Raw genomic sequence first — 25,934 nt, 5'->3', positions numbered from 1 at the left:
GGGACATCTCCTCATCACTGCCAGGCCTCGGGTAGAGTTCCAAGTTGCCCGGGACAGCTGGTCAACGCCGCAGGCCATCGGGCACGGGCCCCACTCGCCTGGGACACCTGGTCAACACCGCGGTCCCTCTGACCAGGGCGGAAGTCACCCGGGACAGCTGGTCGACCCAGCGGGACATCGGGCACGGGCCCGAGTCGCCCGGGACAGCTGGTCAACCATGGGACTTCGGGAATGGGCCCAAGTCACCCGGGACAGCTTTTCGACCACGGGACCTCGGACCCGAACCCGAGTCAACCAGGAGAGGTGGTCAACACCACGGGCCCTCGGGCACTGGCCTGTGTCACCCTGAACAGCTGGTCAAACCTGCTGGCCCTCGGACCTGGGCCCGAGTTTCCCGGGAGAGATGGGCGAAGCCGGGGGCCCTCGGACCCGGGCCTGAATTGCCCGGGAGTGTTGGTCGACACTACGGGCCCTAAGGCACGGGCCCGGTTCGCCCGGGACAACTGGTCGACCCCGAGGGCCTTCAGACCCGGGCCCCAGTCGCCCGGGACAGCTGGTCGACCATGCGGACCCTCGGACACAAATGCGAGTGTCCCGGGACAGCTGGTCGAACCCGTGGGCACTTGGAGGCGGGCCGGAGTCGCCCAAGACAGCCTGTCGACCCCGCAGGCCCTCGCACCCAAGTGTGAGTGGCTTGGGTCAGCTGGTCCACCCCGCAGGCCCTAGGGCTCTGGCCTGAGTGGCCCAGGAACGTAGGTCGACCTCACGGGCCCTCGGACACGAGCCAGAGTCGTCCGGGACAGTTGGGTGACCCCGGGGGCCCTCAGACCCAAGCACGAGATGCCCGGGAAAGCTGTTCGACACCGTGGGCCCTCGGGCATAGTCCTGAGTCACCCGGGACAGCTGGTCGACTGCGTGGGCCCTTGGGGACGGGCGCGATTCGCCCGGGACAGCTGGTCGACCCCTAGGGCCTTCGGACCTGGGCCCCAGGTGCCCAGGAGAGCTGGTCGACCCCGCATGCCCTCGGACCTGGGCCCGAGTTTCCCAGGACATCTGGTCTACCACGTGGGCCCTCGGACTCGGGCCCGAGTCGCCCGGGACTTCTGCTCATCCCCACGAGGCCTCAGATAGAGTCCCGAGTTCCCCGGGACAGCTGGTCCACCCAGCAGGACATCGGGCACAGGCCCGTGTTGCCCAGGACAGCTGGTCGACCACAGGACTTCGGACCCGAACCCGAGTCGCCCGGGAGTGTTGGTTGATACCGCAGGCCCTTGGGCACCAGCCCGAGTCACCCTGGACAGCTGGTCGAACCCGCGGGCCCTCGGACATGGGCCCGAATCTCCCGGAACCTCTGGTCGACCCCGGGTGCCCTCGGACCCAAGCGCGAGTCTCCCGGGACAGCTGTTTGACAACCGGGCCCTCGGGCTCGGGCCCTAATCCCCTGAGAGATCTTGTCGAACCTGCGGCCCCTCGGACAAGGGCCCGAGTGGCCCGGGATAGCTGGTAGACACCTCGGGCCCTTGGACACTAGCGCAAGTCTCCTGGGACAGCTGGTCGACCCCGAGGGCCATCGGACCCGGTCCCCAGGCTCCCGGGAGAGCTGGTCCATCCCGCAGGCCCACATCCTGTCGACCCCGCGAGGCCTCGGGTACAGTCCCGAGTTGCCCGGGACAGCTGGTCAACCAAGCGGGCCCTCGGTCCCAGGACCGAGTCACCCGGGACGCCTGGTCGACACCGCGGTCCCTCCGACCAGGCCCCAAGACGCCCGGGACAGCTGGTCGATCCAGAGGGACATCGGGCACGGGCCCGAGTCAGCCGAGACAGGTGGTCGACCACGGGACCTCAGACCCGAACCCGAGTCGCCCGGGAGAGTTGGTCGACCCCGTGGCAGATCGGACCAGGGAAAGAGTCGATCGGGGCAGCTGGTGGACTCGGCCAAACCTCGAACCTGGGACCATGTCAGCCGAGGTTTTTGGTCGACCCCATGTCGGCTAGGACCCGGGACCTTGTGGGCCAGGATAGCTGGTTGACTCCACATTTCCTCGGACCCGGGACCGATTCGGCCATTATAGCTCATCAACCCCACAGTTCCTTGGACCTGGGTCCGAGTCAGCCAGGACAGCTGGTCAACCCCACGTCAGCTCGGACCCAGGTCCGAGTCAGCTCAGATAGCTGGTCGAACCCTCGGACACTCGGACCCGGGACTGAGTCAGCTGGGACAGCTGGTCGACCCCACAGCTCTTTGGACCCGTGGCAGTGGTGGCAGGCATTGAACTTCCACAGGCCCTGGGAACACACCCCACCCTCTAAGAAACCCCTAGAAGCTTGGAATTCTGATGTCTGTGGTGTGAGGACCATAAACACTGGCTTTTGTGCCATGTCTGCTAGAAGATATTGTTTCCATGAAAAATAAAGTGAATTTTAGCAAGTTTTTCTCCACTTAAATGTATTGAAAATACATCTTAAGGGGGAGGTAGGTATAGGTGAAAGACTTGGCCGCTCAGCTCAGATCTGTTGATGTGGCAAGGCATAGCTCTGGCCGTGGTGCAGGCCAACAGCTACAACTCCGATTCGGCCCCTAGCCCAGGGAACTTCCATATACCGAGGGTGCACTCCTGAAAAACAAAAACCAAAATGAACAACAAACAAAGAGCGAGCATCTCATCAATGGCAGACAAAATTCCAATGTATTGTATGTGTGCACATGTATGTACGTATGGATGTATGTGTGTATGTGTATATGATCGAGAGAGAGAGAGAGGGAGACAGATAGGCTTTTTTAGAGCCATATCTGTGGCATACAGTAGTTCCCAAACCAGGGATCGAACCGGCATACATGGATACTAGTCGGGTTTGTTACCACTGAGCCACAACAGGATCTCCCCACATTGCAATATTTAATGAGAAAATACATTTTTGATGATTGAGGCAACACTGCAATCACACATTTAAGTGACTGGACTTAAAAAGGAATCCTTAGCACCTAGTAACAGAACAAAGATAAAGAAATACAGGGCAGGAATTCCCGTTGTGTCTCGGCGGAAACGAACCCGACTAGCATTGACCCCTCACCTGGGAACCTACAAAATGGCACATGCGAAGCCCTAAAAGACTACACACACACACACACACACACACACACACACGGCACAGACAGATGCGAAATGAAAAGAAAAGGAAGGAAAAAAGAAAAGGGAAGAAAGAAAGAAATGAACAGGCAGAACAAGCCATTGTGAATGATGTCTAGGAACAGGTATTTTTCTCCAAGCATAATTTTATTTTTCCCCAAGTGATACCAGACCTACTCTCTCTCTCTCTCTCTCTCTCTCACAGACACACACACACACACAGACGCAGACACACACACACACACACGCTTTCCCTTTGTGACTCAGGAGGTAGGAATCTGACTAGCATCCATGAGAGTGCTGGTTTGATCCCTGGCCTCGCTCAATGGATGAAACATCTGGCATTGCCCTGAACTGTGGTGTAGGTTGCAGACACAGATCTGACCTGGTGTTGCTGTGTCTGTGGTGTAGGCCAGTGGCTCAAGCTCTCATTCCCTAGCCTGGGAAACTCCTTGTGCTGTGAGTGCCACCCAAAGAAAGAAAGGGAAAAAAAAAGGAAACATAAAAACCTGGATTGGGGAGATCCCATTGTGGCTCATTGGTAAGAAAGCTGACGAGTTACCATGAGGATGCAGATTCGATCCTGGGGTGGGGGGGTGGGGTGCGGGTGCTGGTGGTGCTGAGGTGTGTGTGTGGGGTGATAAATAGATTACCTCTGGCTTCTGGGGGGTGAGAGTCAGCATGCTTTTCCTTGCATCTGCTGCTCGTGGGCAATTAGTTCTGGTTTCTTCTTCCTTTATTTTTGTGGTCCTGCATTGTGGTGAGTACTGGCATAAGGGGCAGGTTCCTATTTGATGCGACATTTCTTTGGCTCTGGTGTCGGTTGACAGCCATGGTCATAGCTGGTGGTGGTTGTTAAGTCTCCAGGAGTTCCACACAACATTCTGATTGTCTTTCTTCCTTGGGCTTTGGCTGCCCCCCACCCGTGTCATATGGAGGTTCCCGGGCTAGGTACTGAATCAGAACTACAACTGTTGGCGTATGCCACAGTCACAAGCACCATCAGATCCAAGCCGCGTCTGCAACCTACACCGTGGCACAAGGTGATGCCACCAGATCCTAAACTCACTGTGGAAAGCCCGGGATCGAACCTGCAACCTCATGGTTCCTGGTTGGATTCCTTTCCACTATTCCATTACGGGAACTCCTGGGCTTTGGCTTTTGTCAGGTGGAGGGACACAGCTTTCTGAAACGTTGGGGCCAGGGCAAGGCATAGAAACCTAAAATGGATGTGAGCCTGCGCCTATTTTTTTCTCGTGTGCTGGGAAGATAAAGTGACTCTTGCCAGCTGGGATTTCATTTCCCAACAAAGGATCAAGCTCTTAAGGTATCAGGCAAGGAAGAGTGAGAGTCAGAGTTTCCATTGTGGCTCAATGGTTAATGAATCTGACTAGGAACCATGAGGTTGCAGGTTCCATCCCTGGCCTTGCTCAGTGGGTTAAGGATCCAGCATTGCCGTGAGCTATGGTGCAGGTTGCAGACATGTCTCAGATTCCGTGTTGCTGTGGCTCTGGTGTAGGCCGGTGGCTACAGCTCCGATAGGACCCCTGGCTGGGGAATCTCCATATGCCGCAGGAGCTGCCCTAGAAAAGGCAAAAAGCTGAAGGAAGGGGAAAAAAAACAGAAGAAGAAGAAGAAGAAGAAGAAGAAGGAGAAGGAGAAGGAGAAGGAGAAGGAGAAGTAGAAGAAGAAGAAGAAGAAGAAGAAGAAGAAGAAGAAGAAGAGTGAGAGTCAGGGTCGGAAGAACATGGGGAAGATCGGTGCTAGGTGCCTGGGTGTGTGAGCTCACACAGACACCTGGCCAGCCACATTTGGGGTATCTATCAACTCGACTCTTCACTCTCCAGCTAACTTGGGTGGTGCTGCCCTGCCCTGCCCTACCCTCCCCGACCCTGCAAATGTAAGACCTGGCTCCTCCAGGGATGGTTTTGCACCAGAGGGAGCCGGGGCAAAGTCACAGAGCTTAAGGTAACTTCTCCAAGAGAGACTCTGGGAGGAGACCAGCTATACTTCTATGTGTTCCTTTTTCTTTCTGTCTTCTTGTTTGGTGCAGGCCAGTCCATGTACCGAGACATTAGGAAACTCTACTAGCTGAGACGAAGACCTTGTCCGAAATAAGCAAACAGATTGGAGCTTTGATCATACCCTGACAAGTAGGTAGCAAAGAAGTTTCCCGTGGCTCTCAGGCCCCATCACCGCCCTCAGGCGGGTGGGTGTGGGGAGGGGGTGGGGGGGAAGGGAGGGGCTCTTTCAGGCATGCAGGCAGGCAGGCAGGCCGGCAGGCACTTGTTCATTAGTCCTGCATACCCAAACTCCCGGCCCGAGCTGGCAGCCCCACACAAACCAGAATGCATGTTTGCTCAGGAAAGCAATGCCTGCCTATTTTTCCTGTATCCCTATGCTCCCTAAAGGGCCAAGGAGGGTTTGGGCCACCTCTGGCACCATGGGCACTGCTGCTTGGCTGCTGGTCTCCGGAGATTGAAACCAAGGACAAAGGTGTTCTTCGGGGAGAAGACTGATTGGGCATCCAAAGGAGTACTTTGCACGGGACACAGCAACCCACCCTTAGACAGCTAGGCCGGGGCCCATTTAGAAGCTCTCTCAGAAACTGTCCAAAACTCGACTCGGAGAACTGCATTCTTCGAACAAAAACTATGCTCGGGTAATCAACCTCAGCCGCAATGCGGCTTGGCTCAGAATCACAGCGCTTGCCTATTCCTTTCGTACCCCTATGCTTCCCATAGAGCCAAGGAGGGTCTCGTTGCATCTGGCTCCGTGGGCACTGCTGCTTGGCTGGTGGTCTCCGCAGCTGGAAACCAACTCCAAACGTGTTCTCCTTCGCGGAGAAGGCTGATTAGGCATGGCGAAGCCCTGTTTGCACTGACCCTAGCAACCCCCCCATAGCCAGCCAGGGAGGGACCCACCTAGGGCCTATCTCCGAAACGGCACCAAACGCGCTTGTAGGAGCTGCATTCTGCAAAAGGAAACTGTGCTCGGGAACAAACCGCAGCCCCAATGAGTCTTGGCTCAGAATAGCAGTGCCAGCCTAGTTCTCACCTAACCCTAGGCTCCCCATAGGGCCAAGCAGGGTCTGGTCTGCCTCTGGATCCGTGGGCACTGCGGCTTGGCTGGTGGTGTCCGGAGCTGGAAATCAACTCCACACGTGTTCTCCTTCGGGGATAAGGCTGATCTGACAAGAAAAGGCCTTGTTTGCACTGGCCCTAGGAACTCCCCATAGCCATCAAGGGAGCTACCCACCTTGGTCCTATATCCGAAACAGCACCCATCTTGCTTCTAGGAGCTGCATTCTGCAAAGGGAAACTGTGCTCGGGGAACAGAACTCGGCCCCATGCCTCTTGGCTCAGGATCGCAGTGCGTGCCTAGTTCTCACCTAGCCCTAGGCTCCCCATAGGGCCAAGGAGGGTCTGGGCTGCCTCTGGCTCTGTGGGCACAGCTGCTTGGCTGGTGGGCTCTGCAGCTTGAAACCAACTCCAAACGTGTTCTCCTTCGTGGAGAAGGCTGATTTTTCATGAAGAAGCCGTGTTTGCACTGGCCCTAGCAACCCACCCATGGCCAGCTAGGAAAGGAACCACCTAGGGCCTATGGCCTAAACGGCAGACAACTCGGTTCTAGGAGCTGCATTCTGCAAAGGGAAACTGTGCTCGGGGAACAAACCTCAGCCCCAATGCGTCTTGGCTCAGGATCACAGCGCTCGCCTAGTTCTCACCTAGCCCTATGCTCCCCATAGGGCCAAGGAGGGGCTGGGCTGCCTCTGGCTCCGTGGGCACTGCTGCTTGGCTGGTGGTCTCCGCAGCTGGAAACCAAGTTGAAACGTCTTCTCCTATGGGGAGAAGGCTGACTTGGCCTGAAGAAGCCCTGCGTGCCCTGGCCCTATCAACCTACCCATAGCCAGCTAGGGAAGGGACCCACCTAGGGCCTATCTCTGTTACGGCACAGGACGCGCTTCTAAGATCTAGCTTCTGAAAGGGAACCTGTGCTCGGGGAACAAACCTCAGCCCCCATCCATCTTGGCTTAGGATCCCAGCGCTTGCCTAGTTCTCACCTAGCTCTAGGCTCCCCATAGGGCCAAGGAGGGTCTGGGCTGCCTCTGGCTCCGTGGGCACTGCTGCTTGGCTGGTGGTGTCCGCAGCTGGAAACCAACTCCAAACGCCTTCTCCTTCGCGACCAAGGCTGATTTTTCATGAAGAAGCCCTGTGTGTACTGGCCCTAGCAACCCACTCATAGCCTGCTAGGGGAAGGTCCCACCTAGGGCCTATCTCCCAAACGGCAAAAAACTCGCTTCTAGGAGCTGCATTGTGCAAATTGAACCTGTGCCCGGGGAGCAAACTTCAGCCCCAATGCGGCTTGGCTCAGAATCCCAGCGCTCGCCTGGTTCTCCCCTAGCGCTATGCTCCCCAAAAGGCCAAGGAGGGTCTGGGCTGCCTCTGGCTCCGTGGGCACTGCTGCTTGGCTGGTGGTGACCGCAGCTGGAAAAAAACTCCACACGTGTTCTCCTTCACGGAGCAAGCTGATTTGGCATGGAAAGGCCGTGTTTCCACTGGCCCTATCACCCCACACCGAACCATCTAGGCAGGGACCCACCTAGGTCCTATGTTAAACAGCGCACCAAACGTGCTTCTAGGAGCTGAATTCTGCAAAGGGAAACACTGCTCGGGGAACAAACCTCAGCCCCAATGGGTCTTGGCTCAGGATCCCAGCGCTTGCCTAGTTCTCACCTAGCCCTCTGCTCCCCATAGGACCAAGGAGGGTCTAGGCGGCCTCTGGCTCCGTGGGCCCTGCTGCTTGGCTGGTGGTGTCCGCAGCTGGAAACCAAATCCAAATGTCTTCTCCTTCGCGGAGAAGGCTGATTTGGCATGACGAAGCCCTGTGTGCTATGGCCCTGTGACCCACCCATAGGCAGCTAGGGAGGGACCCACCTGGGGCCTAACTCCGAAACGGCACCCATCTCGCTTCTAGGAGCTGCATTCTGCAAAGGGAAACTGCTCGGGGAACAAACCTCAGCCCCAGTGCGGCTTGGCTCAGGATCGCAGTGCCTGCCTAGTTCTCACCTAGCCCTAGGCTCCCCATAGGGCCAAGGAGGGTGTGGGCTGCCTCTGGCTCCGTGGGCACTGCTGTTTGGCTTGTGGTCTCCGCGGCTGGAAAACAAACTCCACACGTGTTCTCCTTCGTGGAGAAGGCTGATTTTTCATGAAGAAGCCGTGTTTGCACTGGACCTAGCAACCCACCCATGGCCAGCTAGGAAAGGAACCACCTAGGGCCTATGGCTTAAACGGCAGACAACTCGGTTCTAGGAGCTGCATTCTGCAAAGGGAAACTGTGCTCGGGGAACAAACCTCAGCCCCAATGGGTCTTGGCTCAGGATCCCAGCGCTTGCCGAGTTCTCACCTAGCCCTATGCTCCCCATAGGGCCAAGGAGGGTCTGGGCTGCCTCTGGCTCCGTGGGCACTGCTGCTAGGCTGGTGGTGTCCACAGATGGAAATCAAATCCAAACGTGTTCTCCTTTGCGGAGAAGGCTGATTTGGCATGAAAAGGCTTTGTTGCACTGGCCCAACTTCCCAACCGTAGCCAGCTAGGGGGGACCCACATAGGGCCTAGCTCCGAAACGGCACCCAACTCGCATCAGGGAGCTTCATTCTGCAAAGGGAAACTGTGCTCGGGAAACAAACCTCAGCCCCAAAACGTCTTGGCTCAGGATCGCAGCGCTTGCCTAGTTCTCACCTAGCCCTAGGCTCCCCATAGGGCCAAGGAGGGTCTGGGCTACCTCTGGCTCCGTGGGCCCTGCTGATTGGCTGGTGGTGGCCGCAGCTGGAAAAGAACTGCAAAAGTGTTCTCCTTGGCAGGGAACGCTGATTTGGCATGGAAAGGCCTTGTTTCACTGGCCCTAGCAACCCCCCCATAGCCAGCTAGGGAGGGACCCACCTGGGGCCTAGCTCCGAAACGGCACAAAATGTGCCTATCTCTGTTACGGCACAGAACGCGCTTCTAAGAGCTGCGTTCTGCAAAGGGATATTGTGCTCAGGGAACAAACCTCAGCCCCCATGCGGCTTGGCTCAGAATCGCAGCGCTTGCCTAGTTCTCACCTAGTCCTATGCTCCCCATAGGGCCAAGGAGGGGCTGGGCTGCCTCTGGCTCCGTGGGCACTGCTGCTTGGCTGGTGGTCTCCGCAGCTTGAAAGCAACTCCAAACGTCTTCTCCTATCGGGAGAAGGCTGACTTGGCCTGAAGAAGCCCTGCGTGCCCTGGCCCTATCAACTTACCCATAGCCAGCTAGGGAAGGGACCCACCTAGGGCCTATCTCTGTTACGGCACAGGACGCGCTTCTAAGATCTAGCTTCTGAAAGGGAACCTGTGCTCGGGGAACAAACCTCAGCCCCCATCCGTCTTGGCTTAGGATCCCAGCGCTTGCCTAGTTCTCACCTAGCTCTAGGCTCCCAATATGGCCAAGGAGGGTCTGGGATGCCTCTGGCTCCGTGGGCACTGCTGCTTGGCTGGTGGTGTCCGCAGCTGGAAACCAACCCCAAACGTCTTCTCCTTTGCGGAGAAGGCAGATTTGGCATTGCAAGGCCTTGCTTCTACTGGCCCTAGCAACCCACCCATAGCCAGCCAGGGAAGGACCACCTGGGGCCTAGCTCCGAAAAGGTACAAAACCTGCTCTAGGAGCTGCATTCTACAAAAGGAACCTTTGCTGGGGGAACAAACCTCAGCCCCCATGCGGCTTGGCTCAGGATCACAGCGCTTGCCTAGTTCTCACCTAGCACTAGGCTCCCCATAGGGCCAAGCAGGGTCTGGGCTGCCTCTGGCTCCGTGGGCACTGCTGCTTGGCTGGTGGTCTCCGCAGCTGGAAACCAACTCCAAACGTCTTCTCCTATGCGGAGAAGGCTGACTTTGCCTGAGGAAGCCCTGCGTGCCCTGGCCCTAGCCACACCCCCATAGCCAGCTAGGGAGGGACCCACCTAGGGCCTATCTCTGTTACGGCACAGAACGCGCTTCTAAGAGCTGCGTTCTGCAAAGGGATATTGTGCTCGGGGAACAAACCTCACCCCCATGCGGCTTGGCTCAGAATCGCAGCGCTTGCCTAGTTCTCACCTAGCCCTAGGCTCCCCATAGGGCCAAGGAGGGGCTGGGCTGCCTCTGGCTATGTGGGCACTGCTGCTTGGCTGGTGGTCTCCGCAGCTTTAATCCAACTCCAAACGTCTTCTCCTTCACGGAGATGGCTGATATGGACTGAAGAAGCCCTGTTTGCACTGGCCCTAGCAACACGCCCATAGCCAGCTAGGGAAGGGACCCACCTAGGGACTATCTCTGTTACGGCACAGAACGCGCTTCTAAGATCTAGCTTCTGAAAGGGAACCTGTGCTCGGGGAACAAACCTCAGCCCCCATCCATCTTGGCTTAGGATCCCAGCGCTTGCCTAGTTCTCACCTAGCTCTAGGCTCCCCATAGGGCCAAGGAGGGGCTGGGCTGCCTCTGGCTCCGTGGGCACAGCTGCTTGACTGGTGGTGTCCGCAGCTGGAAACCAACTCCAAACGCCTTCTCCTTCGCGACCAAGGCTGATTTTTCATGAAGAAGCCCTGTGTGTACTGGCCCTAGCAACCCACTCATAGCCTGCTAGGGGAAGGACCCACCTAGGGCCTATCTCCCAAACGGCAAAAAACTCGCTTCTAGGAGCTGCATTTAGCAAAGGGAAACTGTGCGCAGGGAGCAAACCTCAGCCCCAATGTATCTTGGCTCAGGATCGCAGCGCTCGCCTCGTTCTCACCTAGCACTCTGCTCCCCATAGGGCCAAGGAGGGTCTGGGCTGCCCCTGGCTCCGTGGGCACTGCTGCTTGGGTGGTCATGTCCTCAGCTGGAAATCAACTCCAAACGTGTTCTCCATCGTGGAGAAGGCTGATTTGGCATGAAAAGAACTTGTTTGCACTGGCCCGATCAACCCACGCCGAGCCATCTAGGCAGGGACCCACCTAGGTCCTATGTTAAACAGCGCACCAAACGCGCTTCTAGGAGCTGAATTCTGCAAAGGGAAACTCTGCTCGGGGAACAAACCTCAGCCCCAATGGGTCTTGGCTCAGGATCCCAGCGCTTGCCTAGTTCTCACCTAGCCCTCTGCTCCCCATAGGACCAAGGAGGGTCTGGGCTGCCTCTGGCTCCGTGAGCCCTGCTGCTTGGCTGGTGGTGTCCGCAGCTTGAAACCAACTCCAAATGTCTTCTCCTTCGCGGAGAAGGCTGATTTGGCATGACGAAGCCCTGTGTGCTATGGCCCTGTGACCCACCCATAGGCAGCTAGGGAGGGACCCACCTGGGGCCTAACTCCGAAACGGCACCCATCGCGCTTCTAGGAGCTGCATTCTGCAAAGGGAAACTGCTCGGGGAACAAACCTCAGCCCCAGTGCGGCTTGGCTCAGGATCGCAGTGCCTGCCTAGTTCTCACCTAGCCCTAGGCTCCCCATAGGGCCAAGGAGGGTGTGGGCTGCCTCTGGCTCCGTGGGCACTGCTGTTTGGCTTGTGGTCTCCGCATCGGGAAACCAACTCCACACGTGTTCTCCTTCGCGGAGAAGTCTGATTTGGCATGGAAAGGCCGTGTTTCCACTGGCCCTAGCAACCCACCCATAGCCATCTAGGGAGGGACCCACCTTGGTCCTATATCCGAAACAGCACCCATCTTGCTTCTAGGAGCTGCATTCTGCAAAGGGAAACTGTGCTCGGGGAACAAACCTCAGCCCCCATGCGTCTTGGCTCAGGATCGCAGTGCCTGCCTAGTTCTCACCTAGCCCTATGCTCCCAATAGGGCCAAGGAGGGTCTGGGCTGCCTCTGGCTCCGTGGACACTGCTGCTTGGCTGGTGGTCTCCGCAGCTTTAGTCCAACTCCCAACGTCTTCTCCTTCGCGGAGATTGCTGATTTGGACTGAAGAAGCCCTGTTTGCACTGGCCCTAGCAACACCCCCATAGCCAGCTAGGGAGGGACCCACCTAGGGCCTAGCTCCGAAACGGCACAGAACGCGCTTCTAAGAGCTGCGTTCTGCAAAGGGAAACTGTGCTCGGGGAACAAACCTCAGCCCCCATGCGGCTTGGCTCAGAATCGCAGCGCTTGCCTAGTTCTCACCTAGCCCTCGGCTCCCCTTAGGGCCAAGGAGGGTCTGGGCTGCCTCTGGCTCCGTGGGCACTGCTGCTTGGCTGGTGGTGTCCGCAGCTGGAAACCAACTCCAAACGTCTTCTCCTTTGTGGAGAAGGCAGATTTGGCATTGCAAGGCCTTGCTTCTACTGGCCCTAGCAACCCACCCTTAGCCAGCCAGGGAGGGACCTACCTGGGGCCTAGCTCCGAAAAGGTACAAAACGTGCTCTAGGAGCTGCATTCTACAAAAGGAACCTGTGCTCGGGGAACAAACCTCAGCCCCCATGCGGCTTGGCTCAGGATCCCAGCGCTTGCCTAGTTCTCACCTAGCACTAGGCTCCCCATAGGGCCAAGCAGGGTCTGGGCTGCCTCTGGCTCCGTGGGCACTGCTGCTTGGCTGGTGGTCTCCGGAGCTTGAAACGAACAGCAAATGTCTTCTCCTTTGCGGAGAAGGCTGATTTGGCCTGAGAAAGCCGTGTGTGCACTGGCCCTAGCAACACACCGTTAGGCAGCTAGGAAGGGAACCACCTAGGGCCTAGCTCCGAAACGGCACCAAACGTGCTTCTAGGAGCTGCATTCTGCAAAGGAAAACTGTGCTCAGGGAACATACCTCAGCCCCAATGTTGCTTGGCTCAGGGTCCCCGCGCTCGCCTAGTTCTCACCTAGCCCTATGCTCCCCATAGGGCCAAGGAGGTTCTGGGCTGCCCCTGGCTCCGTGGGCACTGCTGCTTGGGTGGTCATGTCCTCAGCTGGAAATCAACTCCAAACGTGTTCTCCATCGTGGAGAAGGCTGATTTGGCATGAAAAGAACTTGTTTGCACTGGCCCGATCAAACCACGCCGAGCCATCTAGGCAGGGACCCACCTAGGTCCTATGTTAAACAGCGCACCAAACGCGCTTCTAGGAGCTGAATTCTGCAAAGGGAAACTCTGCTCGGGGAACAAACCTCAGCCCCAATGGGTCTTGGCTCAGGATCCCAGCGCTTGCCTAGTTCTCACCTAGCCCTCTGCTCCCCATAGGACCAAGGAGGGTCTGGGCTGCCTCTGGCTCCGTGAGCCCTGCTGCTTGGCTGGTGGTGTCCGCAGCTTGAAACCAACTCCAAATGTCTTCTCCTTCGCGGAGAAGGCTGATTTGGCATGACGAAGCCCTGTGTGCTATGGCCCTGTGACCCACCCATAGGGAGCTAAGGAGGGTGCCACCTGGGGCCTAACTCCGAAACGGAACCCATCTCGCTTCTAGGAGCTGCATTCTGCAAAGGGAAACTGCTCGGGGAACAAACCTCAGCCCCAGTGCGGCTTGGCTCAGGATCGCAGTGCCTGCCTAGTTCTCACCTAGCCCTAGGCTCCCCATAGGGCCAAGGAGGGTGTGGGCTGCCTCTGGCTCCGTGGGCACTGCTGCTTGGCTTGTGGTCTCCGCAGCGGGAAACCAACTCCACACGTGTTCTCCTTCGCGGAGAAGTCTGATTTGGCATGGAAAGGCCGTGTTTCCACTGGCCCTAGCAACCCACCCATAGCCATCTAGGGAGGGACCCACCTTGGTCCTATATCCGAAACAGCACCGATCTTGCTTCTAGGAGCTGCATTCTGCAAAGGGAAACTGTGCTCGGGGAACAAACCTCAGCCCCCATGCGTCTTGGCTCAGGATCGCAGTGCCTGCCTAGTTCTCACCTAGCCCTCTGCTCCCAATAGGGCCAAGGAGGGTCTGGGCTGCCTCTGGCTCCGTGGGCACTGCTGCTTGGCTGGTGGTCTCCGCAGCTTTAGTCCAACTCCCAACGTCTTCTCCTTCGCGGAGATGGCTGATTTGGACTGAAGAAGCCCTGTTTGCACTGGCCCTAGCAACACCCCCATAGCCAGCTAGGGAGGGACCCACCTAGGGCCTATCTCTGTTACGGCACAGAACGCGCTTCTAAGAGCTGCGATCTGCAAAGGGAAACTGTGCTCGGGGAACAAACCTCAGCCCCCATGCGGCTTGGCTCAGAATCGCAGCGCTTGCCTAGTTCTCACCTAGCCCTCAGCTCCCCATAGGGCCAAGGAGGGTCTGGGCTGCCTCTGGCTCCGTGGGCACTGCTGCTTGGCTGGTGGTGTCCGCAGCTGTAAACCAACTCCAAACGTCTTCTCCTTTGTGGAGAAGGCAGATTTGGCATTGCAAGGCCTTGCTTCTACTGGCCCTAGCAACCCACCCTTAGCCAGCCAGGGAGGGACCTACCTGGGGCCTAGCTCCGAAAAGGTACCAAACGTGCTCTAGGAGCTGCATTCTACAAAAGGAACCTGTGCTCGGGGAACAAACCTCAGCCCCCATGCGGCTTGGCTCAGGATCACAGCGCTTGCCTAGTTCTCACCTAGCACTAGGCTCCCCATAGGGCCAAGCAGGGTCTGGGCTGCCTCTGGCTCCGTGGGCACTGCTGCTTGGCTGGTGGTCTCCGGAGCTTGAAACGAACAGCAAATGTCTTCTCCTTCGCGGAGAAGGCTGATTTGGCCTGAGAAAGCCGTGTGTGCACTGGCCCTAGAAACCCACCGTTAGGCAGCTAGGAAGGGAACCACCTAGGGCCTAGCTCCGAAACGGCACCAAACGTGCTTCTAGGAGCTGCATTCTGCAAAGGAAAACTGTGCTCAGGGAACATACCTCAGCCCCAATGTTGCTTGGCTCAGGGTCCGCGCGCTCGCCTAGTTCTCACCTAGCCCTATGCTCCCCATAGGGCCAAGGAGGTTCTGGGCTGCCTCTGGCTCCGTGGGCACTGCTGCTTGGCTGGTGGTCTCCGCAGCTGGAAACCAACTCCAAACGTCTTTTCCTATGCGGAGAAGGCTGACTTGGCCTGAGGAAGCCCTGCGTGCCCTGGCCCTAGCCACACCCCCATAGCCAGCTAGGGAGGGACCCACCTAGGGCCTATCTCTGTTACGGCACACAACGCGCTTCTAAGAGCTGCGTTCTGCAAAGGGATATTGTGCTCGGGGAACAAACCTCAGCCCCCATGCGGCTTGGCTCAGAATCGCAGCGCTTGCCTAGTTCTCACCTAGCCCTATGCTCCCCATAGGGCCAAGGAGGGGCTGGGCTGCCTCTGGCTCCGTGGGCACTGCTGCTTGGCTGGTGGTCTCCGCAGCTTGAAACCAACTCCAAACGTCTTCTCCTATCGGGAGAAGGCTGACTTGGCCTGAAGAAGCCCTGCGTGCCCTGGCCCTATCAACTTACCCATAGCCAGCTAGGGAAGGGAACCACCTAGGGCCTATCTCTGTTACGGCACAGAACGCGCTTCTAAGATCTAGCTTCTGAAAGGGAACCTGTGCTCGGGGAACAAACCTCAGCCCCCATCCATCTTGGCTTAGGATCCCAGCGCTTGCCTAGTTCTCACCTAGCTCTAGGCTCCCCATAGGGTCAAGGAGGGTATGGGCTGCCTCTGGCTCCGTGGGCACTGCTGCTTGGCTGGTGGTGTCCGCAGCTGGAAATCAACTCCAAACGCCTTCTCCTTCGCGACCAAGGCTGATTTTTCATGAAGAAGCCCTGTGTGTACTGGCCCTAGCAACCCACTCATAGCCTGCTAGGGGAAGGTCCCACCTAGGGCCTATCTCCCAAACGGCAAAAAACTCGCTTCTAGGAGCTGCATTTAGCTAAGGGAAAGTGTGCGCAGGGAACAAACCTCAGCCCCAATGTATCTTGGCTCAGGATCGCAGCGCTCGCCTCGTTCTCACCTAGCACTCTGCTCCCCATAGGGCCAAGGAGGGTCTGGGCTGCCCCTGGCTCCGTGGGCCCTGCTGCTTGGGTGGTCGTGTCCTCAGCTGGAAATCAACTCCAAACGTGTTCTCCATCGTGGAGAAGGCTGATTTGGCATGAAAAAGACTTGTTTGCACTGGCCCTATCAACCCACGCCAAGCCATCTAAGCAGGGACCCACCTAAGTCCTATGTTAAACAGCGCACCAAACGCGCTTCTAGGAGCTGAATTCTGCAAAGGGAAACTCTGCTCGGGGAACAAACCTCAGCCCCAATGGGTCTTGGCTCAGGATCCCAGCGCTTGCCGAGTTCTCACCTAGCCCTCTGCTCCCCATAGGACCAAGGAGGGTCTGGGCTGCCTCTGGCTCCGTGGGCCCTGCTGCTGGGCTGGTGGTGTCCGCAGCTTGAAACCAACTCCAAATGTCTTCTCCTTCGCGGAGAAGGCTGATTTGGCATGACGAAGCCCTGTGTGCTATGGCCCTGCGACCCACCCATAGGCAGCTAGGGAGGGACCCACCTGGGGCCTAACTCCGAAACGGAACCCATCTCGCTTCTAGGAGCTGCATTCTGCAAAGGGAAACTGCTCGGGGAACAAACCTCAGCCCCAGTGCGGCTTGGCTCAGGATCGCACTGCCTGCCTAGTTCTCACCTAGCCCTAGGCTCCCCATAGGGCCAAGGAGGGTGTGGGCTGCCTCTGGCTCCGTGGGCACTGCTGCTTGGCTTGTGGTCTCCGCAGCGGGAAACCAACTCCACACGTGTTCTCCTTCGCGGAGAAGTCTGATTTGGCATGGAAAGGCCGTGTTTCCACTGGCCCTAGCAACCCACCCATAGCCATCTAGGGAGGGACCCACCTTGGTCCTATATCCGAAACAGCACACATCTTGCTTCTGGGAGCTGCATTCTGCAAAGGGAAACTGTGCTCGGGGAACAAACCTCAGCCCCCATGCGTCTTGGCTCAGGATCGCAGTGCCTGCCTAGTTCTCACCTAGCCCTATGCTCCCCATAGGGCCAAGGAGGGTCTGGGCTGCCTCTGGCTCTGTGGGCACAGCTGCTTGGCTGGTGGGCTCTGCAGCTTGAAACCAACTCCAAACGTGTTCTCCTTCGTGGAGAAGGCTGATTTTTCATGAAGAAGCCGTGTTTGCACTGGCCCTAGCAACCCACCCATGGCCAGCTAGGAAAGGAACCACCTAGGGCCTACGGCCTAAACGGCAGACAACTCGGTTCTAGGAGCTGCATTCTGCAAAGGGAAACTGTGCTCGGGGAACAAACCTCAGCCCCAATGCGGCTTGGCTGAGGATCCCAGCGCCTGCCTAGTTCTCAACTAGCCATCTGCTCCCCATAGGACCAAGGAGGGTCTGGGCGGCCTCTGGCTCCGTGGGCCCTGCTGCTTGGCTGGTGGTGTCCGCAGCTGGAAACCAACTCCAAATGTCTTCTCCTTTGCCGAGAAGGCTGATTTGGCATGACGAAGCCCTGTGTGCTATGGCCCTGCGACCCACCCATAGGCAGCTAGGGAGGGACCCACCTTGGTCCTATATCCGAAACAGCACCCATCTTGCTTCTGGGAGCTGCATTCTGCAAAGGGAAACTGTGCTCGGGGAACAAACCCCAGCCCCCATGCGTCTTGGCTCAGGATCGCAGTGCCTGCCTAGTTCTCACCTAGCCCTATGCTCCCCATAGGGCCAAGGAGGGGCTGGGCTGCCTCTGGCTCCGTGGGCACTGCTGCTTGGCTGGTGGTGTCCGCCGCTGTAAACCTACTCCAAACGTGTTCTCCTTCACGGAAAAGGCTGATTTTCATGGAAAGGCATCCTTTGAACTTGCCCTAGCAACCGCCCCATAGCCAGCTAGGGAGGGACCCACCTAGGGCCTAGCTCCGAAACAGCACAGAACTCGCGTCTAAGAGCTGCGTTCTGCAAAGGGAAACTGTGCTCGGGGAACAAACCTCAGCCCCCATGCGGCTTGGCTCAGAATCGCATCGCTTGCCTAGTTCTCACCTAGCCCTCTGCTCCCCATAGTGCCAAGGAGGGTCTGGGCTGACTCTGGCTCCGTGGGCACTGCTGCTTGGCTGGTGGTGTCCGCAGCTGGAAACCAACTCCAAACGTCTTCTCCTTTGCGGAGAAGGCATATTTGGCATTGCAAGGCCTTGCTTCTACTGGCCCTAGCAACCCACCCTTAGCCAGCTAGGGAGGGACCTACCTGGGGCCTAGCTCCGAAAAGGTACAAAACGTGCTCTAGGAGCTGCATTCTACAAAAGGAACCTGTGCTCGGGGAACAAACCTCAGCCCCCATGCGGCTTGGCTCAGGATCCCAGCGCTTGCCTAGTTCTCACCTAGCACTAGGCTCCCCATAGGGCCAAGCAGGGTCTGGGCTGCCTCTGGCTCCGTGGGCACTGCTGCTTGGCTGGTGGTCTCCGGAGCTTGAAACGAACACCAAATGTCTTCTCCTTCGCGGAGAAAGCTGATTTGGCCTGAGAAAGCCGTGTGTGCACTGGCCCTAGCAACCCACCGTTAGGCAGCTAGGGAGGGAACCACCGAGAGCCTAGCTCTGAAACGGCACCAAACGTGCTTCTAGGAGCTGCATTCTGCAAAGGGAAAGTGTGCTCGGGGAACATACCTCAGCCCCAATGTTGCTTGGCTCAGGGTCCCCGCGCTCGCCTAGTCCTCACCTAGGCCTATGCTCCCCATAGGGCCAAGGAGGGTCTGGGCTGCCTCTGGCTCCGTGGGCACAGCTGCTTGGCTGGTGGGCTCTGCAGCTTGAAACCAACTCCAAAAGTTTTCTCCTTCATGGAAAAGGCTGATTATTCATTAAGAAGCCGTGTTTGCGCTGGCCCTAGCAACCCACCCATGGCCAGCTAGAAAAGGAACCACCTAGGGCGTATGGCCTAAACGGCAGACAACTCGGTTCTAGGAGCTGCATTCTGCAAAGGGAAACTGTGCTCGGGGAACAAAACTCAGCCCCCATGCGGCTTGGCTCAGGATCCCCGCGCCTGCCTAGTTCTCACCTAGCCCTCGGCTTCCCATAGGGCCAAGGAGGGTCTGGGCTGCCTCTGGCTCCCTGGGCACTGCTGCTTGGCTGGTGGTCTCCGCAGCTGGAAACCAACTCCAAACGTCTTCTCCTATGCGGAGAAGGCTGACTTTGCCTGAGGAAGCCCTGGGTGCCCTGGCCCTAGCCACACCCCCATAGCCAGCTAGGGAGGGACCCACCTAGGGCCTATCTCTGTTATGGCACAGAACGCGCTTCTAAGAGCTGCGTTCTGCAAAAGGATATTGTGCTCGGGGAACAAACCTCAGCCCCAATGCGGCTTGGCTCAGAATCGCAGCGCTTGCCTAGTTCTCACCTAGCCCTATGCTCCCCATAGGGCCAAGGAGGGTCTGGGCTGCCTCTGGCTCCGTGGGCACTGCTGCTTGGCTGGTTGTCTCCGCAGCTTTAATCCAACTCCAAACGTCTTCTCCTTCGCGGAGATGGCTGATATGGACTGAAGAAGCCCTGTTTGCACTGGCCCTAGCAACACGCCCATAGCCAGCTAGGGAGGGACCCACCTAGGGCCTATCTCTGTTACGGCACAGAACGCGCTTTTAAGAGCTGCGTTCTGCAAAGGGAAACTGTGCTCGGGGAACAAACCTCAGCCCCCATGCGGCTTGGCTCAGGATCGCAGCGCTTGCCTAGTTCTCACCTAGCCCTATGCTCCCCATAGGGCCAAGGAGGGTCTGGGCTGCCTCTGGCTCCGTGGGCCCTGCTGCTTGGCTGGTGGTGACCGCAGCTGGAAACCTACTCCAAACATGTTCTCCTTCACGGAAAAGGCTGATTTTCATGGAAAGGCATCGTTTGAACTTGCCCTAGCAACCGCCCCATAGCCAGCTAGGGAGGGAGCCACATAGGGCCTAGCTCCGATACGGCACAGAACGCACTTCTACGATCTAGCTTCTGGAAGGGAACCTGTGCTCGGGGAACAAACCTCAGCCCCCATCCATCTTGGCTTAGGATCCCAGCGCTTTCCTAGTTCTCACCTAGCTCTAGGCTCCCCATAGGGCCAAGGATGGTCTGGGCTGCCTCTGGCTCCGTGGGCACTGCTGCTTGACTGGTGGTGTCCGCAGCTGGAAACCAACTCCAAACGCCTTCTCCTTCGCGACCAAGGCTGATTTTTCATGAAGAAGCCCTGTGTGTACTGGCCCTAGCAACCCACTCATAGCCTGCTAGGGGAAAGTCCCACCTAGGGCCTATCTCCCAAACGGCAAAAAACTCGCTTCTAGGAGCTGCATTTAGCAAAGGGAAACTGTGCGCAGGGAACAAACCTCAGCCCCAATGTATCTTGGCTCAGGATCGCAGCGCTCGCCTCGTTCTCACCTAGCACTCTGCTCCCCATAGGGCCAAGGAGGGTCTGGGCTGCCCCTGGCTCCGTGGGCACTGCTGCTTGGGTGGTCGTGTCCTCAGCTGGAAATCAACTCCAAACGTGTTCTCCATCGTGGAGAAGGCTGATTTGGCATCAAAAGGACTTGTTTGCACTGGCCCTATCAACCCACGCCGAGCCATCTAGGCAGGGACCCACCCAGGTCCTATGTTAAACAGCGCACCAAACGCGCTTCTAGGAGCTGAATTCTGCAAAGGGAAACTCTGCTCGGGGAACAAACCTCAGCCCCAATGGGTCTTGGCTCAGGATCCCAGCGCTTGCCTAGTTCTCACCTAGCCCTCTGCTACCCATAGGACCAAGGATGGTCTGGGCTACCTCTGGCTCCGTGGGCCCTGCTGCTTGGCTGGTGGTGTCCGCAGCTGGAAACCAACTCCAAATGTCTTCTCCTTCGCGGAGAAGGCTGATTTGGCATGACGAAGCCCTGTGTGCTATGGCCCTGCAACCCACCCATAGGCAGCTAGGGAGGGACCCACCTGGGGCCTAACTCCGAAACGGCACCCATCTCGCTTCTAGGAGCTGCATTCTGCAAAGGGAAACTGCTCGGGGAACAAACCTCAGCCCCAGTGCGGCTTGGCTCAGGATCGCAGTGCCTGCCTAGTTCTCACCTAGCCCTAGGCTCCCCATAGGGCCAAGGAGGGTGTGGGCTGCCTCTGGTTCCGTGGGCAGTGCTGCTTGGCTTGTGGTCTCCGCAGCGGGAAACCAACTCCACACGTGTTCTCCTTCGCGGAGAAGTCTGATTTGGCATGGAAAGGCCGTATTTCCACTGGCCCTAGCAACCCACCCATAGCCATCTAGGGAGGGACCCACCTTGGTCCTATATCCGAAACAGCACCCATCTTGCTTCTGGGAGCTGCATTCTGCAAAGGGAAACTGTGCTCGGGGAACAAACCTCAGCCCCCATGCGGCTTGGCTCAGAATCGCAGCGCTTGCCTAGTTCTCACCTAGCCCTCGGCTCCCCATAGGGCCAAGGAGGGTCTGGGCTGCCTCTGGCTCCGTGGGCACTGCTGCTTGGCTGGTGGTGTCCGCAGCTGGAAACCAACTCCAAACGTCTTCTCCTTTGCGGAGAAGGCAGATTTGGCATTGCAAGGCCTTGCTTCTACTGGCCCTAGCAACCCACCCTTAGCCAGCCAGGGAGGGACCTACCTGGGGCCTAGCTCCGAAAAGGTACAAAACGTGCTCTAGGAGCTGCATTCTACAAAAGGAACCTGTGCTCGGGGAACAAACCTCAGCCCCCATGCGGCTTGGCTCAGGATCCCAGCGCTTGCCTAGTTCTCACCTAGCACTAGGCTCCCCATAGGGCCAAGCAGGGTCTGGGCTGCCTCTGGCTCCGTGGGCACTGCTGCTTGGCTGGTGGTCTCCGGAGCTTGAAACGAACACCAAATGTCTTCTCCTTCTTGGAGAAGGCTGATTTGGCCTGAGAAAGCCGTGTGTGCACTGGCCCTAGCAACCCACCGTTAGGCAGCTAGGGAGGGACCCACCTAGGGCCTAGCTCTGAAACGGCACCAAACGTGCTTCTAGGAGCTGCATTCTGCAAAGGGAAACTGTGCTCGGGGAACATACCTCAGCCCCAATGTTGCTTGGCTCAGGGTCCCCGCGCTCGCCTAGTTCTCACCTAGCCCTATGCTCCCCATAGGGCCAAGGAGGTTCTGGGCTGCCTCTGGCTCCGTGGGCACTGCTTCTTGGCTGGTGGTCTCCGCAGGTTTAATCCAACTCCAAACGTCTTCTCCTATGCGGAGAAGGCTGACTTTGCCTGAGGAAGCCCTGCGTGCTCTGGCCCTAGCCACACCCCCATAGCCAGCTAGGGAGGGACCCACCTAGGGCCTATCTCTGTTACGGCACAGAACGCGCTTCTAAGATCTGCGTTCTGCAAAGGGATATTGTGCTCGGGGAACAAACCTCAGCCCCCATGCGGCTTGGCTCAGAAACGCAGCGCTTGCCTAGTTCTCACCTAGCCCTCTGCTCCCCATAGGGCCAAGGAGAGTCTGGGCTGCCTCTGGCTCCGTGGGCCCTGCTGCTTGGCTGGTGGTCTCCGGAGCTTTCATCCAACTCCAAACGCCTTCTCCTTCGCGGAGATGGCTGATTTGGACTGAAAAAGCCCTGTTTGCACTGGACCTAGCAACACCCCCATAGGCAGCTAGGGAGGGACCCACCTAGGGCCTATCTCTGTTACGGCACAGAACGCGCTTCTAAGAGCTGCGTTCTGCAAAGGCAAACTGTGCTCGGGGAAGAAACCTCAGCACCCATGCGGCTTGGCTCAGAATCGCAGCCCTTGCCTAGTTCTCACCTAGTCCTATGCTCCCCATAGGGCCAAGGAGGGTCTGGGCTGCCTCTGGCTCCGTGGGCACTGCTGCTTGGCTGGTGGTCTCCGCAGCTTTAATCCAACTCCAAACGTCTTCTCCTATGGGGAGAAGGCTGACTTGGCCTGAAGAAGCCCTGCGTGCCCTGGCCCTATCAACCTACCCATAGCCAGCTAGGGAAGGGACCCACCTAGGGCCTATCTCTGTTACGGCACAGGACGCGCTTCTAAGATCTAGCTTCTGAAAGGGAACCTGTGCTCGGGGAACAAACCTCAGCCCCCATCCATCTTGGCTTAGGATCCCAGCGCTTGCCTAGTTCTCACCTAGCTCTCGGCTCCCCATAGGGCCAAGGAAGGTCTGGGCTGCCTCTGGCTCCGTGGGCACAGCTGCTTGACTGGTGGTGTCCGCAGCTGGAAACCAACTCCAAACGCCTTCTCCTTCGCGACCAAGGCTGATTTTTCATGAAGAAGCCCTGTGTGTACTGGCCCTAGCAACCCACTCATAGCCTGCTAGGGGAAGGTCCCACCTAGGGCCTATCTCCCAAACGGCAAAAAACTCACTTCTTGGAGCTGCATTTAGCAAAGGGAAACTGTGGGCAGGGAACAAACCTCAGCCCCAATGTATCTTGGCTCAGGATCGCAGCGCTCGCCTCGTTCTCACCTAGACCTCGGCTCCCCATAGGGCCAAGGAGGGTCTGGGCTGCCCCTGGCTCCGTGGGCACTGCTGCTTGGGTGGTCGTGTCCTCAGCTGGAAATCAACTCCAAACGTCTTCTCCACCGTGGAGAAGGCTGATTTGGCATGAAAAGAACTGGTTTCCACTGGCCCTATCAACCCACGCCGAGCCATCTAGGCAGGGACCCACCTAGGTCCTATGTTAAACAGCGCACCAAACGCGCTTCTAGGAGCTGCATTCTGCAAAGGGAAACTCTGCTCGGGGAACAAACCTCAGCCCCAATGGGTCTTGGCTCAGGATCCCAGCGCTTGCCTAGTTCTCACCTAGCCCTCTGCTCCCCATAGGACCAAGTAGGGTCTGGGCTGCCTCTGGCTCCGTGGGCCCTGCTGCTTGGCTGTTGGTGTCCGCAGCTGGAAACCAACTCCAAATGTCTTCTCCGTCGCGGAGAAGGCTGACTTGGCATGAAAAGGCTTTGTCTGCACTGGCCCAACTTTCCAACCGTAGCCAGATAGGGGGGGACCCACATAGGGCCTAGCTCCGAAACGGCACCCAACTCGCTTCAGGGAGCCTCATTCTGCAAAGGGAAACTGTGCTCGGGAAACAAACCTCAGCCCCAAAGCGTCTTGGCTCAGGATCGCAGCACTTTCCTAGTTCTCACCTAGCCCTAGGCTCCCCATAGGGCCAAGGAGGGTCTGGGCTGCCTCTGGCTCCGTGGGCCCTACTGCTTGGCTGGTGTTGTCCGCAGCTGGAAAAGAACTGCAAAAGTGTTCTCCTTGGCAGTGAACGCTGATTTGGCATAGAAAGGCCTTGTTTCACTGGCCCTAGCAACCCCCCCATAGCCAGCTAGGGAGGGACCCACCGGGGGCCTAGCTCCGAAACGGCACAAAACGTGCTTCTAGGAGCTGCATTCTGCAAAGGGAAGCTGTGCTTGGGGAACAAACCTCAGCCCCAGTGCGGCTTGGCTCAGAATCGCAGCGCTTGCCTAGTTCTCACCTAGCCCTATGCTCCCCATAGGGCCAAGGAGGGTCTGGGCTGCCTCTGGCTCCTTGGGCACTGCTGCTTGTCTGGTGGTCTCCGCAGCTTTAATCCAACTCCAAACGTCTTCTCCTATGGGGAGAAGGCTGATTTGGACTGAAGAAGCCCTGCATGCCCTGACCCTATCAACCTACCCATAGCAAGCTAGGGAAGGGACCCACCTAGGGCCTATCTCTGTTACGGCACAGAACGCGCTTCTAAGAGCTGAATTCTGCAAAGTGAAACTCTGCTCGGGGAACAAACCTCAGCCCCAATGCAGCTTGCCTCAGGATCGCAGCGGTTGCCTAGTTCTCACCTAGCCCTCTGCTCCCCATATGGCCAAGGAGGGTCTGGGCTGCCTCTGGCTCCGTGGGCACTGCTGCTTGGATGGTGGTGTCCGCAGCTGGAAACCAACTCCAAATGTCTTCTCCTTCGCCGAGAAGGCTGATTTGGCATGACGAAGCCCTGTGTGCTATGGCCCTGCGACCCACCCTTAGGCAGCTAGGAAGGACCCACCTGGGGCCTAACTCCGAAACAGCACCCATCTCGCTTCTAGGAGCTGCATTCTGCAAAGGGAAACTGTGCTCGGGGAACAGAACTCAGCCCCAATGCGGCTTGGCTCAGGATTCCAGCGCCTGCCTAGTTCTCACCTAGCCCTCGGCTCCCCATTGGGCCAAGGAGGATGTGGGCTGCCTCTGGCTCCGTGGGCACTGTTCCTTGGCTTGTGGTCTCCGCAGCTGGAAACCAACTCCACACGTGTTCTCCTTCGCGGAGAAGTCTGATTTGGCATGGAAAGGCCGTGTTTCCACTAGCCCTAGCAACCCACCCATAGCCGTATAGGGAAGGACCCACCTTGGTCCTATATCCGAAACAGCACCCAACTTGCATCTAGGAGCTGCATTCTGCAAAGGGAAACTGTGCTCGGGGAACAAAACTCAGCCCCAATGCGGCTTGGCTCAGGATCGCAGTGCCTGCCTAGTTCTCACCTAGCCCTCGGATCCCCATAGGGCCAAGGAGGGGCAGGGCTGCCTCTGGCTCCGTGGGCACTGCTGCTTGGCTGGTGGTGACCGCAGCTGGAAACCTACTCCAAACGTGTTCTCCTTCACGGAAAAGGCTGATTTTCATGGAAAGGCATCGTTTGAACTTGCCCTAGCAACTGCCCCATAGCCAGCTAGGGAGGGACCCACCTAGGGCCTATCTTTGTTACGGCACAGAACGCGCTTCTAAGAGCTGCGTTCTGCAAAGGGAAACTGTGCTCGGGGAACAAACCTCAGCCCCCATGCGGCTTGGCTCAGAATCGCAGCGCTTGCCTAGTTCTCACCTAGCCCTCGGCTCCCCATAGGGCCAAGGAGGGTCTGGGCTGCCTCTGGCTCCGTGGGCCCTGCTGCTTGGCTGGTGGTGTCCGCAGCTGGAAACCAACTCCAAACGTCTTCTCCTTTGCGGAGAAGGCATATTTGGCATTGCAAGGCCTTGCTTCTACTGGCCCTAGCAACCCACCCTTAGCCAGCCAGGGAGGGACCTACCTGGGGCCTAGCTCCGAAAAGGTACAAAACGTGCTCTAGGAGCTGCATTCTACAAAAGGAAC

Source organism: Sus scrofa, chromosome 7 (genome assembly GCF_054392235.1).
Source record: "Sus scrofa isolate SSC_HxYL_T2T_F1_AM1 chromosome 7, Sscrofa_HxYL_maternal_Yorkshire_Landrace_v2.0, whole genome shotgun sequence".
Taxonomy (NCBI): domain Eukaryota; kingdom Metazoa; phylum Chordata; class Mammalia; order Artiodactyla; family Suidae; genus Sus; species Sus scrofa.
Note: the sequence above shows the minus strand (reverse complement) of the source record.